The sequence below is a fragment of the Callospermophilus lateralis genome, chromosome 2 (genome assembly GCF_048772815.1).
Source record: "Callospermophilus lateralis isolate mCalLat2 chromosome 2, mCalLat2.hap1, whole genome shotgun sequence".
NCBI classification, from domain to species: Eukaryota; Metazoa; Chordata; class Mammalia; order Rodentia; family Sciuridae; genus Callospermophilus; species Callospermophilus lateralis.
This window is the reverse complement of record NC_135306.1, coordinates 65,144,912-65,163,860: the sequence shown is the minus strand read 5'-3', so window position 1 is coordinate 65,163,860 and position 18,949 is coordinate 65,144,912.

Genomic DNA, 18,949 nt, shown 5'->3' with positions numbered 1-18,949 from the left:
CAGATTCCTTGGAACACAGAGAACATTTCATATTGCTTGCTTGCTCCCAAGTCATTACAGTAGAGCTGAAGAGTTCTGATAGGGACTTTATGACCTGTAAAGGGTAAAATATTTATCATCTGATCCTCTGTAGGACAAGTTTGCTCACCCCTGCTCCAGAAGATGTATTCCAATTAATAACTAAAGGTGCCTTGGAGGCAGGGGACTGGAATATAAGACAAGGGCTGAAAGAAGATGTATGTTTTACTCACAATTCTTTGATGCATTTTTGAATTTTTATAATGGGCATTACCTAATTTAAGAACATGAATTATGAATTTGTTATTAATAATTTTTCCTAAATGATTTAATGAATAATGCATTAAATCTCTGTTTGCTCAGGAGAAGAAATGACCTTATAGGGCATTCTGTCATTGGCACAGGTTTCCAAAGTGGTCCTCGGGAGTGTCAGGAGATGAGGTAGCTAGGTCAGTGTGTGTCCTGTATTATATTAACATTAAGTTTTAAATGGTCATCTCTGTTCTGAAGTAACAGAAAAAAAAAAAATAGGGTGCTAAAGGTACTTCTTCCTTTTGATGGAGAAACAAAAATACATAGCTGTTTTTGTGTTTCAGACAGTGTCAAGGGATTCTCTGTAGCTACACTGGAAAAGTAAAGATCCTCCCTGTGACTTATTGACCTAGGCTTTGCAGGCACAGGGGGGAGCCCCCTGTGGGGGAGAAAGAGAAGGCATCTGGAACTTGGAAAGAAGGCACCTGGGTAGCTCTGGCCCTAAGTCAGCCTATAAGCTGGCACATCACAGAATGTCCCTCAACTTAAGAGAATATTGACTTTTATTTAAAAAAAAAAAAAAGAGGGTGATGGTTATTAGATGTCCTATGTTGTATTTCAGGTACACCTGTTTTTAGAAAAGAATATTTTTTAAAAAATGACATATCTGAATGAGAATTTCACTGGGGTTGGGGTTCCCTGGAGATTCCCAACTACATCCAAGGTTCAGAACCCTTATATAAGAAAGCATCTTGAAAATTCATATCAGCATAATTTGAAAGAAAATGTGATGAGAAAAACAAAAGAAATACAATTTATGATCCTAACCAAGTACAGAAAATAGCCCTAATGAAAAAAAAAAGTGGCCTTATACAAAGAAAATAATGAAACTTAAATTAGTCTTGAATGAATATGGAACAGTGTTTTCTATGACTAAATATTTGAAGAATGAGAATTTCTCCCCTCTCCAAAAAACTTAAGGAATTTTGAAAATTTGATTAAGTCACTCTAAAAATATAGAAAAGAATAGTTGTGCTAATATATCAAGGATAATTGTGGAAAATATGGCAGGAGAGGAATTTAGAAAGATAGTGCTCTGGTGCACCCTGCCTTTCCCTGCCTGTACAGCTGCACCCCAAGTTTAGCTCTCTCCCCTGAGCCAGCATCGGTTTGGGCACTGTCTAGGCCCACTGCACACTAGTGTGGTACCTTCACCCTCCTGGCTAGTACAGCCAGCAAAATACAGTCCCAGGGAAGGATCTGAAACAGTCAGCTTTGGGGGGGGGGGGGAATCCTGATCCATTGGGAACCCTGGACTCCCAAGGAGAAGCTAACTCGGGCCAAAGCTTCCCAAACATTGACTAGGGTAAAAGGAGCTCACTAGGGTAAAAGGAGCTGAAGAGTAGCTGACAGGGTGGACTGAGGGCTCCCTCAGTCTACAGGCTGAGAAAGCTATGGAAAGCTGAACGCTTCTTCCCTCTTTCCCAAGCCTTGATAGGAACCTGATAAGTCCCACTGCAACCCAGGGACCTGTCAGGGTCAGAACTGCTCTCCTGCTGTCACTCTCACACTCTCTCCCCAAGCTCAATCTCAGTTAAGGATTCCCAGCAGCCAAACTCCAGTGAGTAATAAAGAAAGATCACCAGATCCTAAGGGGCAGCAGCCGCAGAGAGGAAAATAAACATGGATTAGGCAGGTCCCCAGTGACACAAAGCTAACTGGAGCGGACAGAGGGCAAACTGTGACAACCACAACAACATTCTGCAGATGCCTGAAACCACGGGTGGTACCAAACGCTATGTAGACTATGGTTTTTTTCCCTATACTATCTACTTATCATAAAGTTTAATTTACATATAAGGCATAGTAAGAGATTGAAAATAATAACTAACAATAAAATAGAACAACTACAACAATACTTTGTAACAAAAGTTATTTAAAACTTTTGAATTATGTTTGGTGTTTTCCACTTAGTGTTTTCAGCCCAAGATTGACCTTGGGTAATTAAAATCACAGAAGTAAAATTGGCCCCAGGGTAACAAATGTAATATAGTAAGAGTACTTGAGAAAATTCAAGTACAGCACAAGAAAAAAAAGACTTCCTCGAACCCTTGCCTTTAAAGTACATGTATGAAGACATGAATTGTCAACATACCTTATATACAAACAGAGATAAGAAAAATTGTGTATATATGTGTATTAAGAATGTAATGCAAAAACAACAACAACAACAACAAAAAAGTACATTTATAATGGCAAAAAAAAAAAGAATAGAAAAGGTCAGTGGATAGATTTAAGCAGAAAATACTCTTGGTGCTCAAATTCAGTGGCCTGGAAGATTGCAAGAATCAAGTAAGGAAAACCACAAGGCAAAAATATAATCTAGTAATCATAAAGAAAAAGATAAAAGGCTTCTACAATAAACCCAGAAACTAACATGTGCAGAGTAAAGGTCTAGAAGAAAATGAAAAGAGGAAAGGGAAGAGATAGAGAAGAAACAGAAGTTAAAAAAAAAATCTAATCCTTGAAAAAACTCTGAGTTTTTAGATCACAAGTGTCTAATGAGTTTTAAGCAATATTATTGAAAGAAGAAATATAGTTATGATATTCTGGCACAATCCCAAATTCCAAACATAAAAGGAAAATCTTGAAACCTTCTAAGTTGAAAGAACAATTGTCTTTAAAAAAAAATCTTATAGACTTTTAAAATTTTTTCATCTTAGTACTATTTCAAACAGGGAAGGAAAAAAGCCATACATTGCTATCATAAATGCAACTATGAAAATGGCAAATTTATGTTAAATTTTAGGTAGCCACTAAAAAAATCACTAAAGTTATTCTGTAGTTGCATGGAAAAGCACAGCTATAAGGTAAGACAGCAATTATAAAGTGAAAAGCACATTATGAAACTCTGCAGTAATGATTAAAACTTTTAAAATGGACATGTAAAAAATAAATGAAATAAAAGGTTAAAGGAAGTGATAGGATTATTTTCCCATCTGCTTCATAAACTTTCTGTAATGTAATATTATAGTGATGATATTTAAGTAATAGTTTGTGTAAAATTCAAATTTTTAAAAGGAAATTTTAAAAGATAAGTAACATGAAAAAGCCATGTTCTAACCTATGGATGCCAAGGGAAGGTCACAAACAGCACATGCCCTGCAGCTGGACCAGATGATTCAGGACTCCAGACAGATGTGCCAGGACCAGTTTTAAGATTGATACTCCCTGGGACGAGGTTTTTGTCCTAAAGGTCTTTCGGGAGGGGGAGGGTGTTAAATTATTTTCACATTACATGAAATAAAAAGATGCCCCAGTGCCCTTATTTGTCTGTGTGATTCAGCAAATCCAAACCCAAGTTTTAGGGCAAAATCATGTCTTCCTTTGAAGGTATTTCCTTCCCCTCCTCACCCAGTTGGGTGCCTGTCCTGTTTAGGCTTCTCAGAAAAAGAAAAAGAGTCCCTGACAGTAGGAAGCTGGCCTGCCAGGCAGGTCCTGGGGTTACTAGAAGGTAATGTCAGACAAGGTCACTCTACTATTGTGACAAAGGTCAGTCTATTACTGTGATAAAGTGAGACAAAGTGAGTCCACTCCAAATCATATCTGAGCATAGACAAAAATAAGGTCATTGTGAACACCACTGAATCTCTCTCTCTCACTGGCTCATAAGAGAGACTGCAGCTTCTTAACAGTCATGGTTTTATCCGTGCTGATTCCTCCTGCCTTCTGGATAAAAATTCAAATACAAAAGCCAAATTGCCCAAAAGCAATTAATCCAGAGCAAGGTCTTGCTTCCTTGAATTCTTTCCCCAGTTTCCTAACACAAGCCTAAATCCGATAATATCAGCCTCTTTCACCTTCTTCCTACTCTTCCCACATGTTTATAACTCTCAAGGTAACAAGACAAAGACCCCAACTCACTTTGACTCTAGGTTTGTTCCTGGTGGTCCCTGGTTTTAGAGCTATGACAAATAAATGGCACCTTTGTTACTGACTTTGGTCACCCTTAGGGTAAATAGTCAAAATTGAGCTGGCAACCCAGAAGAGCTTGTGGTTTCCTGACATTAAGGAATCCACCACTCATTGTTATCCAGTAACCATCAAATCCATCACTTATTCAGTATTTATCAAAGCCCAGTTGAAAAAGGCTAACAAATACATGAAAAAAAGGCTCAGTTCCACTAATCATCAAAGAAATGCAAATCAAAACCACAAAGAAATAGCATCTATTTCGGAATCTCTCTCTCTCACTGGCTCATAGAGAGACTGCAGCTTTTTAACAGTCATGGTGGACAAAGAATGGCTGCCATCACAAAGACAAGACTAAATGCTGCCATCACAAAGACAAGACTAAATGCTGGTGAGGATGTGAGGAAATGGAGTTTAAATTAGTATATCCTTTATGGAAAACAATGTGGAGATTCCTCAAAGAATCTAAAAATAGGAATACCATATGATCCAGAAATAACATTACTAAATATATATTCAAAGGAGATAAAGTCTTTATACCAAAACAATACTTACACTCCCATGTTTGTTACCACAGTACTCACAATAACCAAAATATGGAATAAACCTAGATGTTCCTCAGTGGATGAGTGGACAGAGAAAATGTGGTATAGACAATGGAAAATTATTCCATAAAAGAATGAAATCCTGTCATTTGCAGCAATATAGATTGAACTAGATATCATTATGTCCAGCAAAACAAGCCAGATCCAGACAAATGCCATATGTTCTCACTCATCGTGGAAACCAACAACCCAATATTAGAAAAGAACAGAATAGTGTCACAAGAGACTGAGAAGAGAAGATGAAAGGGGGATAGAAATATATTTTTTAAGGGGCATCAAAAACAGAGTAGAGAAACCACTCTAGGTTCAGCATGGCAAAACACCCTACAATACATTTCAAAATGTCTAGAAGAGTACAGAATTCCCAGCACATGAAAATGGTTAAAGATTGAAAAGATGCAAATGCTTCTCACCCTGATTTGATTAATGTACGTTGTATACATGTATCAAATTACCATAATATATCCTAAAAGATGTACAAATTAAAAAAAAATTAAGGCAGAGCTAAAACAAGATGATGAATGAAAATATATGTAATCCCTCTCTTTCTCTAAGACATCAAAAACCTATCCTACAATACAATTCAAGAAGACCAGCAAAGACCTCTGTATCTGAACCCTGCTGTGGCATGTGTGGAGCTGCCACTACTAAATTGATCTTTTGCAAAATGCCCTAAGAACTTTCCTGACGTCTCAGCACTGTCAAGATGTTGACAATACCACTCTTTACAGCAGTTTTAGAACTCTTGGGAGAAGTTTCTTTTGATGATACCAGGAACACTTATCCATCTCTTGAGCAGTCAGTTTCTTTCCATTGTACACACCGTGTGAACTATATAACTGTAAAGCTTGCACATTCAGGTTGGTTTCTTGAAAAGTGAGTCAAATTTGTGGCAAGACTAGTCCACTTTTGGATATTTATTTGCCTCATTCTTGGCTCCCTTTTATATCTCTGCCATTATTTTCCTTTCCCCCTGTGCTGAAATTATGCTATATTGCTGCCTTTTATGTACCTGTGTGAACTCCCTGAAAGTTTGTTTGTTTGTTTGTTTGTTTGTTTGTTGAAATTGGGTAGACTACAAAGAAAGAAAGAGAAATCAAGACTGAAAAACTGTGGCACAAATTATAAATCTGGGTGGGCATTTAGAAGAAGGTGCAAGCACTGGAAGAACAGTCAAAAAACTGGGGCCTGGACAGGTGGAGGATCCAGGAAGTACATCCCAAGTTGGAGGAGCAATGGAATGTGCAGAAAGTAGAACAATAAAGATCTGTGCCTGGCTGCCTTATCCTGAGATAAGCTGCAGGATAAAGAACAGGAGGGGGCGATGGAAGAGGAGGCTGAATACAAGAAGCAAGAGTTTAGGCTTGATGTCAGTTACCTCTAGCCTTTATGTGTGTCTAACATACATTATTGCCCTCATCCCCCACTCAGAAATCAGCAATGGAGATGGCAGAAAGAGTAACTGTATTTGTCTGCTAAGGTTGTCACAAATGCCACTGAAATGCATTTCTTAAGCCAGGCACTGTGACACATGCCTCCAATCCCAGTGACTCTGGAGGCTGAGGTGGGAGAATGGCAAGTTCAAAGCCAGCCTCATCAATTTAGCAAGGCCCTAAGCAATTTAGCAAAATGCTGTCTCAAAATAAAAATAATAATAATAATAATAATAAATATGAGGATAATAGTGGTAAAGTGTCCCTGAGCTCAATTTCCAGTGCCTGATTTCTTCTAAGGCCTCTCTCTGTGGTTTGTAGCTAGCCATCTTCTCCTTCTATCTTTACATGGTCTTTCATGTATGTGTGTGTGTGTGTGTGTGTGTGTGTGTGTGTGTGTGTTTCCTAATATCCTCTACTTATAAGGACTATTGGTTTCATAACCTCATTTCAAAATCCCAAGAAACAATCCTTCTCCCCCAAAAAACATAATCCCAAATGTTGAAAGTCCCCAAACCTCAAAATCCTAAAGTCTAATATCCAGAAAAATCACAATCCCGAATAAATAAAATCCTAAACATTGAAATATTGAAAACCAAATCACCAAAACCATAATTTCCATAGGGGTTAAAAAAATTCAGAAGAGGGGTAGAGACATGAATTCTATGGAAGGGATTGACCACACAATATGCCAACAATGAGAATTTCAGTTTAAACCTGTGTCACTTTTCTGCATTGGCGTTCCTTCCAGCTGTTGAAATTCCCTGAGCTTTAATGAATTACAGCTGCATTGACCGGAAGAAAAGAGGAAAGCCACTGACTGCTTTGAAAATACTGTGTGCAAGATGAGATAGAGTTATTTATGTGACAGTGTTGCTGTTTAATCACCAGCACTGTTTCTGCCAAATCTGCAGTCTGTATAGAAATACACACAGAGTGGTTTTCCACGTACCCCAAACAACCTAGAATCATGGCACAGAAGATGGAGAAACTTAAAAGGGAATGCTCATGTCGGTGTATACAAAATCATAGAAGAATTTCAAAAACAGCAGTGCCGTGTAAGAAATGAATGTGAAAATAATCTCTGAGGACAAACATACCCTAAAAGAAAAGAGCATCTTTCATCATGATACAAGCCTTCGAAATACAGTTACCAATGGTGAAGTTTATCCAGCCTCAGACCACCTCTATTATGAAATGGTCTGGAATCTAGACCTGTGATACACTTTCATATGTTGAATTTTCTTTTTCAGTGTTTCTTTGCGGGGGGTGTCTTTTTTCCTTTCTATCAAGTTTTTCCCTTTTCCCTTGCTATTTTAAATTGTTAGCTTTTTTTTTTTTTTTTTTTTTTTTTTTTACATTTCCCACCATTTTCAGGAGTAGTACAAATTGACTAAGAATTTTCAGGAATTCCAATTTACTTATGTACTGAAAAAGTTTTTTTCACTCTGCAAAAGTGCATCACCACAGTGTTGACTTTGTGTACAAGCATCACACATGTATGTACAAACACTGAAAACTTCCTCTGTGAATGAAGAGAGGTCCTTTTTGGACAGATGCATTTGAGAAAAATAAAAAATTTCTTGAGTTCTCAGCTCTTTGGACAACTGCACATGGGAAGTGACCTATAGTGGTATTTGGACAGTCTCTTGAAAAGCTTAGGTTACCCATCATAGTATTTCAGATAATTGCAGTTATAAATCTGGGTGCATACAATTAAGGAACACAGTGATAAGTACTTATACATTTTGTTTTTTGAATTATTTTCTAATAAATAAGTTTATCTTCTCAAAACTATTATGCCCACGTGACTGTCATTAGTAAACCTGAGTGTTTATGCTTGCAAAAAATGTTATTTTCCCTTTTAGCCTGTAAAATAGTCTATGATATGTTCTATAATAATTTGTATATTTCTCAAATAAATCCCCTCTAAAAAGGTAAATAACATCTTTTAAAGCATTTTTTTACAATAGCTTTTTCTAGAATAATATTTTTGTGATTTTGATCTTGGGAATTTTTAAACTTGAGGACCTAGGATCTTTGGGAATGCCAACATTTAGAATTGTATCTCTCAGGATTATGGCTCAAACCCTTTTACAGTAGCCACTGCCTCCAAATGTAGCCACAGTGTGGGGTTTTAGGAGTTAGGACTTCAGCACATGAACTTCTAGCAGGCAGTTATAGAAGCTTTTGGAGAGGGCACAAAGCAGATGGTAGCTAAGGCAGGGTCCAGATGAAAAATGCAACTTACCTCTGTGAGATGTGGCACCCACTGTTGGAAGGAAGCTGGGGTAAGTGAGCATTTTGAAAAAGCACTAGCCACTCGCCCTGATCCCTGAAAAATCAAGAAGGGCTCATCATTTCCAAATAACTCGAATCAATATTGAAAAGGTGTGTTAGCTGATCATTGCTATCACCAAAATACCTGATAAGAAAAATTTATTGTTATTGGAAAAAAGTTATTTGGTTCATGGTTTTGGAGGATTCAGTTAATGGTTGGCTGGCTCCAAGGCAGAGACATCATGGCAGAAGGCCATGACTGAGAAAAGCTGCTCAGCTCATGGCCGCCACGGACAAAGAGGGAAAGAGTCAGAGAGAAGATAAACCCTTCCAGGGAATACCCTCGGTGACCTACTTCCTCCAGCTAGGTGCCCCCTCCCAGTAGTTCATTCAGTGGATTAATCCACTGATGGAGTCAGAGCTCCCACGATCTAATCAGTGGATTAATCTACTGATGGGGTCAGAGCTCTCACAATCTAAACATTTCCTAAAAGCTCCACTTCTGAGCACATGAGACATTGGGAGATATTCCAGATCTAAACCATAACAAGAGGAAAGGGTAAAATTTGGGCTAATGAACATGACAAAAGAATTTTATTGACAATGGCTATGAAGAAAACTGCATGAAATTTATGATTTATTCCCAAATACAATGAATGGTAAAGGATAAGTAGCAACTCGTGATAATATGTTGTATCTAATCTGGTGGTGAGAACACAATCAGTTTCACCTGGAATGACCACCCTCTAGTTTTACCTACACTGTCTTCCGTGGATACCTGTCTGGCTGAGATGCTCGATTCTCCCTCTTTTGCAGGAGGGCGGTGCTGGGGATCAAACTCAAAGCCTCATGCATGCAAAGCATGCACTCTAATAGTGAGCTACCCTCCCAGTCCCCATTCTCTCTTTTCTAATTCTCTGACTAATTTTCAGAGAATTTCATAAATTTTTCTAATATATTATCTCAATATCTTTAATTGACAATGCACCAACTGACTTCTGTGAAAGTATGGCTTTTCTTATTTTCAATTTTCTCCATAAAAAAAATGTTGGCTGCTTTTTACATGATCTCAATTAACATTGCACTAGCCTGTGTGGGGCTGGGCCCCTCTTCCTCTCTAACCTGAGCATCAGGCTGGTGTTTTGGCTGCCGTGTGGGCTTCCTACAAGTAGCATTCTCTCCATGAAAACATCATTTCTGGCAAAATCCCCAAACTCCAGTCTGCTGTGAGTATGGGAAGGAAATGTTACCTTCTCAACAGGATGAATTACTTCCTATTATGGAGTCTAATAAAAGACAAATCCTTCATTAGGAAGGAACAGAGAGACCATGACATTTTCTGTGCTACCTATTAAATACCCTCTTTACAAAAATAATATCTGATGTTATAGTTCAGTCATTTAAACATTGGGTTTACTAGATTAGCAAGTAAAGTTCTCTTCTTGCTTTATTGTAATCTTTTCATATAGATATTTGTCATTCTGTAACACTCCATCTATGAAACATTGCATGAGCTCAGGGCTATTCGTAAAAATTACACCCATTATAAATTTAGTTGAGTGAGGTTTCCTTCCTTATTCTTTTAAAGGGACATTCTCTCCTAAGACAAGAACATTAATAGATAAAAGTAGATACCATATCCAACTTGAGAAGGCTTATACTTGAGGAATACAGAGTAACTGAAAGCTATTAAGAAAAAGCTTGTAAGGAAATGCTGGTTGTAGCATTCGGGGCAGCAGAGTGTGGGAAAGGGCTGAGACGGGGGGTGGTTTAGGTGGCCTTTAGGACAACCTGACATGGTAGTTCAAGTTCTTGGCCTTCCCAGACCTAAGAGAAAATAAAGAACCATAGGAACAAGGAATCTTAGAAAATGACCACAGTTAAGAAGAATAAAAAAAAAAAAAAAAATAGGTCAGCTAAAAGGACAAGATGGAGCCATTGAGAAAAGATGATATATAACTAACATTTTGAGCTAGAAAACGTTTAAGATCTTATAGCCCAAATTGCTTTAATTTTTGATAAGAACTCAGACTTCAGAGAGAAACTTGATGTCAGAGTCTTTGGTTTCAAACTCTGCACCCAGTGCTAGAAGGCACATCAGAATACCCTAGCGAGGTTGTGGAAGATATGAAGTTCCATTTGGAAGCAATTTTGCCTCCAAACATCTCTCTGTGAACTGTTCTCTAACCCAATTAGCTTTCCAGCCTGGCCCCGTTTTGATACTGATGGGGTGAACAACCATGATTTATACTGTCATTGCAACTGCTCAGCATCACCACCTGGCTCCCTCCACTGACATGGTGGCTCTGATTTAGTGATATTGCACTTGTTGATGGGAACGAACAACTGCCAACTGTCTGAAATAAGAAAGAAAAGTCAATAACCTCCCTATCCAGAGAAGGGCAGGAAAAGACAGGATATATACCAAACTATCTCCCATCACATTTTTTTCTTCATCCCTCACTAAGAAATAAACATCTTGCTTCTGGGAAGGTCTTGTGTTTTAGGGGCCACCATGGAAGGTCAGATTTGGTGCTAAGAGAGAGGGAAGATGAAGGAAGCTCACCTCACAGCAGCAAGATTGAGGAAGAACACAACATCTGCATTCAAATTCCAGGCCTGACACTTTCTGGCTAAGACTTTGACTACTATTTAGATTCCTTGGGATTGTTTTCTCATCTGCAAAAAGCCAGAATAATAAAGATTCTTTTGCAGGTCATAAAGAAAAAAATGTTCAATGAATCTGACAATATTAAAAAATGCTTTAAAAACAGCAGCCATTATTGACATTAAAAGAAGTAATATTTCAAAATGTGCAATACTGCCAAAGAATATTGAATATTGACCAAGCGTTTGTGCCAGGAATGGCCAAACACACTTGACATGAATTACCTCATTGAATCCCCATATCTGTTTTATGAAACAGATATTATTAACCTGGCTCAGACAGGTGCAACTATTATACCAAGGTCGCTTATCTATTGAGGACTGGCTTCAGCTGTCATCCCCCAGGTCTGTTTTACTCCATAGTTTCTAGCAGATGGCAGTTTTAACCATGTTTCAATGGCCCAGGCCGGGGCATTTTTCAAGGAATATTGTTATTTCCCTAGACTTTTATGACCTTGCTGTTAACTGGCTCGTCCTGTGAAGTTGTTACTTTGAAAACAGTCTAGGTCATTGCATATTTTCAGCTGCCTATCACAGGGAATTAGAGATGCATTTACATTCAGTTTAGCTCTTATATTGTGAAAAACAAAATCCTACTTTCAGATGTTTCATTGAGAACTCTACAAGTTCTTGGCCCTTGGATCAGAACAGAATGGGTACCAATATTCTACGCTTTGCATTTTTCCTCCAACAGATAGATAGGTAGGTAGGTAGGTAGAGTGAGGGATATAGCAATTTATGTTCTACAGAGAAACAAAAGCAATAGGATAGATGGACATACATTTATTATGAGGAACTGGCTTACGTGATCAAGGAAAGTAAGTCCCATGATCTGCAATCTGCAATCCAGAGACTTAGGAAAGTTAATGGTGTAATTCCAATTGAGTGTGAAGGGTTGAAAACAAGGGGAAAGTTAATATAAATCCTAGTCCAAGGCCAGGAGAAGACCTCTGCTGCAGCTCAAGTAGGCAGGCAGAAAGAAAAAAGGACCAATTTCTCCTTCCTCTCTTTTTGTTCTATTCAGACCCTCAATGGATTGGATGATGCCCACTCATATGAAGAGGGCAATTTACTTCACTGAACCCACCAATTCAAAGACTAATCTCATTTGGAAACATCCTCACAGACACATCCAGAAATAATGTATAATTTGGACACCATGTGGCATAGTCAAATTGATAAATAAAATGAACCATAAGAATAGATACAGACATAGACACAAGTAAAGATATGGAGAATATATGTACATACATACACACACAAACACACACATATATATATAGATGAATGTATAATCACAAGGACTCTGTGTATGGCTGTACCAGTGTGTGTGTGTGTGTGTGTGTGTGTGTGTGTGTGTGTTTGCTACCTACATTTTTTCCTTTTTAGCACCAAAAACATATCATACACCTTAAGATCCCTTCCCAAGGTGAGAAGACCCCTGGGTCTTAATTATTTTTGCATAATTAATACATGTCCTTGTAATTTCCATTGGTAATATCTTCCTGTTTTCTTTCATATTCTATGGGCAATCATTCATTTCCTACATATTAAGTTACCTAGTTTCCTTTACCTTCAAAATCTAGCTGAAATTTTGCCTCCTTCACTTAAAATGAAAACACATAAACAATATACACACAAAATGTTTTACAGTTAGGATACTAGAATTTAAAAAAAATAATAACTCCAAAGAAGCCAAATTTTGAACCAGTCTACTGGCAATCAAGTTCCTATATCATAACTCCTATATTTTGCTGCCTCTCACCAATGTAAGGTGAATATCATTAGAAATTATAATGATTTGAAAGTAAAATAGAATCGCAGCCTCTGGTACAGGAGTCCTCTATGTTTCTCCTTTGCTAGCAAAGCAATAAAACTTCTTTTTCTTTTTTCTCAAAACCATGTTTTTGAGATGGGATTGTGGATCGGTGGTAGCACTTGCCTAGCAAGCATGAGGCACTGGGTTCGATCCCTAGTACCATATTAAAAAATAATAATAAAAAAATTTTTTAAAAGGTATAAGAAAATTATAAAAAAAAAAATCCTCATTATTGGCTTGGCATCAGAGACAAAGCCGAATTTTGGAACAAATCTGGGACCTGAGCGCAGCCCCTTCTCCAGCTTTCTTGGCCAGGCCTGGCTGTCCAAGGAACCCCACTTCCATGCTGAGGATGCAAGATGGGTGGCTCTCAACTGCAAGAGAGTTAGGAGATGGTGAGTTTGACTAGGGTCAAATCAGAGGAGCTGCTCCTGTGAGTAAAGGAAGGGACTGAGACTATCCCAGAAGCTGCCAAAGCTCCTTTTGCTTTGGGAAATTCCCACTTTCTCTCCTGAATAGTACAGGTTGTTCCATTATGTTCCACTTTGAGAATAAGGAAACTGAACTCAGGAAAATCACAACTTTGGCCATCTGGTAAGACCCCAGGTGTGCACGCCATGACCCTTGATTCCATACATTTGATCCCTTTTTGTGGGGACATCTGTAGCCACCACTGGTGTAGGAGTCATGGTAAAGTGGGATATGAGAACCTATGGATATTTACTCCTGTTAGGTCTGTCTGAGGTGATTAAGCCACCCGCGCGTGAAAGAACCACCAATCAGGCACTGATACAACTACCTGCCAATCAGCAGGGTCTCCTGACTAATCCTGGATCTTAGCCAGCTCCACTGACCAACCCCAGTAGGACAAGGAACTCTAAAAACCCCTCTTCCTGTCCCAAGCTCTCCCTTCCTGCCCTAAGCCCAATAAAAATTCCAGTCTGGTCCAGCCCCACCGCCATTCCCCTCAGACCCTCTTCTTACCCACTGTGTGGGTCTAAGGGTTCTGCCCAGGAGTGACATCTCAATAAAGCCTCCTTCAGCAGCCTTTTAAAATCTGCCTCCTTTTGGTCACCACTGCCTGACCTTACAACTCTCTTCTGGTCACTTCTAGGGTCTCATCTGTTTGCTAGCCTTGGGTTTGGGAATTCCCTCTAGTTGTCTGTATTTTTGTTTGTATCTGCCCTCTTTAAGATTTGAGACATACTGCGTTGATCCTGTCAGTAATCTCTTGGGAAAAACCTTAGTTGGACTGTTTTAAAAGTTCCTGTCTGTTGGCCATAGTTTTGGGGATCCACTCTATTTGTTTCGCTCTGTTGTTCAGTCTTACAATTAGAGTCAATCTGTCAGAGGTAAAGTAAGTTAGAAAGGGCTGTCAATAGGTATAAGCCTAAGATAATGTTTTAATGTAACGATCTGGCTTTTGAATAACTTTGATGTTAGAGTCTGTAAACAAGTCAGGATGGTGCCTAGCATTTTGCCAGAGGGAGTGGTTTGTGAAGTAACAAAAGCAAGCCATTAAGTGTGGAGATTCCTTATTGGTTGACTGCTGTATCTAGTTTATGCTAATTAAGAGAAGCTGTGTGGAATGTATAAATACCTCTGTTGTCTTGCAATAAAAGGCTCCTACTCCTGCTGTATCAATCTACACAAGTTGCTCGTCATCCCCACCTCCTCCCCTGTTAGTTTGCTGCATGCTGCAGCCGGACTGCGGCACTTTGAAGTCACAAAGACAGACCCACACAAATACAGTTATCTCATACTAGACAAAGGTGCCAAAAACATTCACTGGAGAAAAGATAGCCTCTTCAACAAATGGTGCTGGGAAAAATGGAGAGCCACATGTAACAAAATGAAATTAAATGTCTATTTCTCACCCTGTATGAAACTCAACTCAAAGTGGATCAAAGACTTAGGCAATAGAACAGAGACTTTGTGCCTACTAGAAGAAAAAGTAGCTCAAATCTTCACCATGTCAGCCTAGGATCTGACTTCCTTAACAAGACCTCTAAAGCACAAGAAGTAAAACCAAGGATCAATAAATGGGATGGATTCAAACTAAAGACTTCTTCTCAGCAAAAGAAACAATCAGTAATGTGCAGAGAGAGCCTACAGATTGGGAGAAAATCTTTACCACATAAATAAAGCATTAATCTCTAGGATATATAAAGAACTCAAAAAACTTAACACTAAAAAATCAAATAACCCAATCAATAAATGGGATAAAGAACTGAACAGATAATTCATAAAAGACGAAATATGAATGGTCAAAAAAATATGTGAAAAAAGCCAGACATGATAGCGCATGCCTGTAATCCCGGGTCTTGGGAGGCTGAGGCAGGAGGATTGTGAGTTCAAAGCCAGCCTTAGCAATGGTAAGGCACTAAGCAACTCAGTGAGACCCTGTCTCTAAATAAAATACAAAAAAGGGACGGGGATGTGGCCCAGTAGTCAAGTGCCCATGAGTTCAATTCTTGGTACCAAAAAAAATAGAAATAAAATGATATATATATATATATATATATATATATATATATATATATATATATATATGAAAAAATGTTCAACATCTTTAGCAATTAGAAAAATGCAAATCAAAACTACTCTAAGATTTCATCTCACTCCAGTCAGAATGGCAATTATCAAGAATACAAGCAACAATAAATGTTGACCATGATTTGTGGAAAAGGGTACACTCATACATTACTGATGGGACTGTAAATTGGTGCGACCACTATGAAAAGCAGTATGGCGATTCCTCAGAAAACTTGGAATGGAACCACCATTTGACCCAGTTATCCCACTCCTTAGCATATACCCAATGGACTTAAAACCAGCATACTGTAGTGATGTGGCCACAACAATGTTCAGAGCAGCTCAATTCACAATAGTGAAGCTATGAAACCAACCTAGGTGCCCTTCAATGGATGAATGGATAAAGAAAATGTAGTACATATATCCAATAGAATATTACGGAGCCTTAAGGAAGAATGAAATTATGGTATTTGCAGGTAAATGGATGGCACTGGAGACTATCATGCTAAGTGAAATAAGCCAATTCCCCCAAACCAAAGGCCTCATGTTTGCTTTGATATGCAGATGCTGACTCACATTGGAGGGGTGGAGGTCCACTGCATTGGACAGGGGGAATGGGGGAAGGGAAGAGGAATGGGAATGGGACAGACAGTAGAATGAATCAGAGTAACTTTCCTATGTTTATATATGAATACATAACCAGTGTAACTCCACATCATGTACAACTAAAAAATGGTAAGTTGAACTCCAGGTATATATACCAAAATATATTCTACTGACAGGTATAACTAAAAAAAACAAATTTTTAAAAAGGAAAAAAATAAAGAAAAGTCTGAAACATTGATCTGTTCTTATCTATTAAGATAATTTTCCTATTTTTGTTAGGTTTTATTACATGGGGAAACTAAGTCTTAAAGGAATTAGAATTTGTACCTGTTTTAAAGGCTTCAAAGATTATTTTGTAAATGGTTAAACAAATATCTGTTACTTAGCTTATAACAATAAAATTGACCCCCTAAATATATGAGATTAGGTATATGTATGTTTCTGAAGACTGTCTAAGCCTTGTCTAAATGTTATGCAAAAGTTTTTAAAATGAAAATTAATGTAAGTTTACCAGCAAGGTAACCAATAAGTGCTCTCTTTTATACATTGTATCTGACATAGAAGGGCCACACTGTTCTTTGAAGTCTTGTTTTATATCTGTTTGCTTTGACCAAGTCAATTTCTGATCATCAACACTGTTCCTAAATGTATAAGAAATTCAAAGCTATCCTTTAATTTTTTTTGCTAACCCATGCAGACCTGTGATTATTGTTATCATGCACTATGGATTCTAAATTGTACTTTAAAAATTAAACTTAGTAATATGCAAAGCTTAGGAGAGCACTTTGCCAAGTTGGTATTCTCTAAACTAAAATTGTCTATAGCAATAATCTTGGATTTGTATAGAAATGACATATTTGGTTGGTATTTATGTCATTGGATGATTTATAGCTGTATAAATTAACCTATTTTCAATAAGTTATATATACAATTCTGTGTTATTCTTCACACTGGAATTAGAATTTAAATGCATTTTTGAAAGGTTGTAAGAGAGCATGATCTGTTTAGTGGTAACCTTACAAAATACGTAAGCATTTTGCCATTTTTTTCCACAAAAAGAAAGTTAAAATCTCTAAGGCTAAGGCCTTTGTTTGATTCATGCTTCAGAGGTAATGCTGTATTATGCTATTTATCAAGAGCATCACTTACCTGAGATAAGCTCTGCCTCTCACCTTACTCCATGTTAGAATGGCTCCAAAATAGGTTAGACTTCAGCTCATTTAAAGTTTGTGTTCAAAAGATCAATTTTTGCTGTAAAAATTACTATGATCCCAAAATAAACAGGGGATATAATATATAACTAAATTTTTAGATTATAAAAATAATTTTTCTTTGTTCACAGCTATTACAAAAATTGAATATTTTTTGCTCAGTTAATTTCATTTTGTATTTCTTTGAAAATTTTATTACTGTTGACTCTCAGTGTTTTGGAGAGGTACTGCATCTAATAAAACAATCTAAATTAATTTGAGACAATAAGCCATCACCTATAGGACAGATAGAATATAATGATGACTTTCAGTACTAATACTAACCCCAATTAAATGAAAGGGGTAACTGAAAAATTATAGATTTTAAATTTATAACCTGCTACTCCCACTTCAAGACTGGTAAAACTGGCCTGTTGGATGTTTAAAACCAAGAATTTGGAAACCAAAGTCAAGGAAATAAAAGAATCAAGGAAAAAGCAGCCGACATTTTGACGCTTGTCCTCTAAAGTCAGCCACCCAGAGAAGGACAGGACCCCTCTTTGGGCCCTGAAATCAGGTGAGTCACCTGATCTGATGATCAGGGAGACAAGATGACCCTAGGGAACAAGAAGTCAAGCACTGCACATTCTACAAAGACGAGGGTCATGGAGGAGGGAAATGTCCCTGGTGCTTCCAAGAGAAGCCACATATGTCAACAAGACTCTGATCCATCCTGGCAGATGGCACCACTGATAGAGGAAAGCTAAAGGAGCCAAGAGGCTTCACACAAGTCCCTAAGAGTGATCTCTGAGGAATCTCAGCCAACTCTTAAGAGTAGATAGGAAAAAGGTCAGTTTTGACCACTGGTCTTAAACACTTGGCAGGAGAGTGCAGCCTAAGTGCAGTCCTACCTGGACATTTAAAAGAAGGAAAAAAAAACTGTTGTTTTTTTTAAAATGTAACTGAAGATGTACACTTGTGTCAGCCCTACCAAAAGTAAGTAAAGCTGGAGGCTATAAAGGAAGCGTTCTGGTGTAGGAGTGCCTAATTATAATAATAATCACAAAGGACTCTGGAGTCACAAATTTGTCCTGAGCTAATTTGAACCTGATCTCATAGACCTACGAATCTTCCTAATCCCCTGCATTGATAAATTTGATCCATTTTTCACGGATATAATTATGAGTTACTGTATTCATGGTTTCAGAGACTGGCTGCAATACTAATGGTTTTTGTACTAATTCTTTACCAAAAGTAATGCTTTGCTGTCTTGTTTATTGTTGTTTTAGTATCATGTCTGCCCTATGTATGCCTTGTCCTGCCATCTGCCACTGTGGACCTCTGGACAGAACAGACCTCTGGACTGCTCTGATGCTGAATACCTTTAACTGTCTACACCCTACCTGATAGAGAACAAGGACTTTGGGTTACTTCCCCCAAGTTCACGCTCTTTCAGTTGGAAGCAGCTTAGAGATGTTGTTGTCCATTTTTTTATAAAAATGGAATGTAGAAATTGACAGTGTGGAAATGTAACTGTGGTCCACTTTATGCTTTGAATATAGCCCTTGCTGC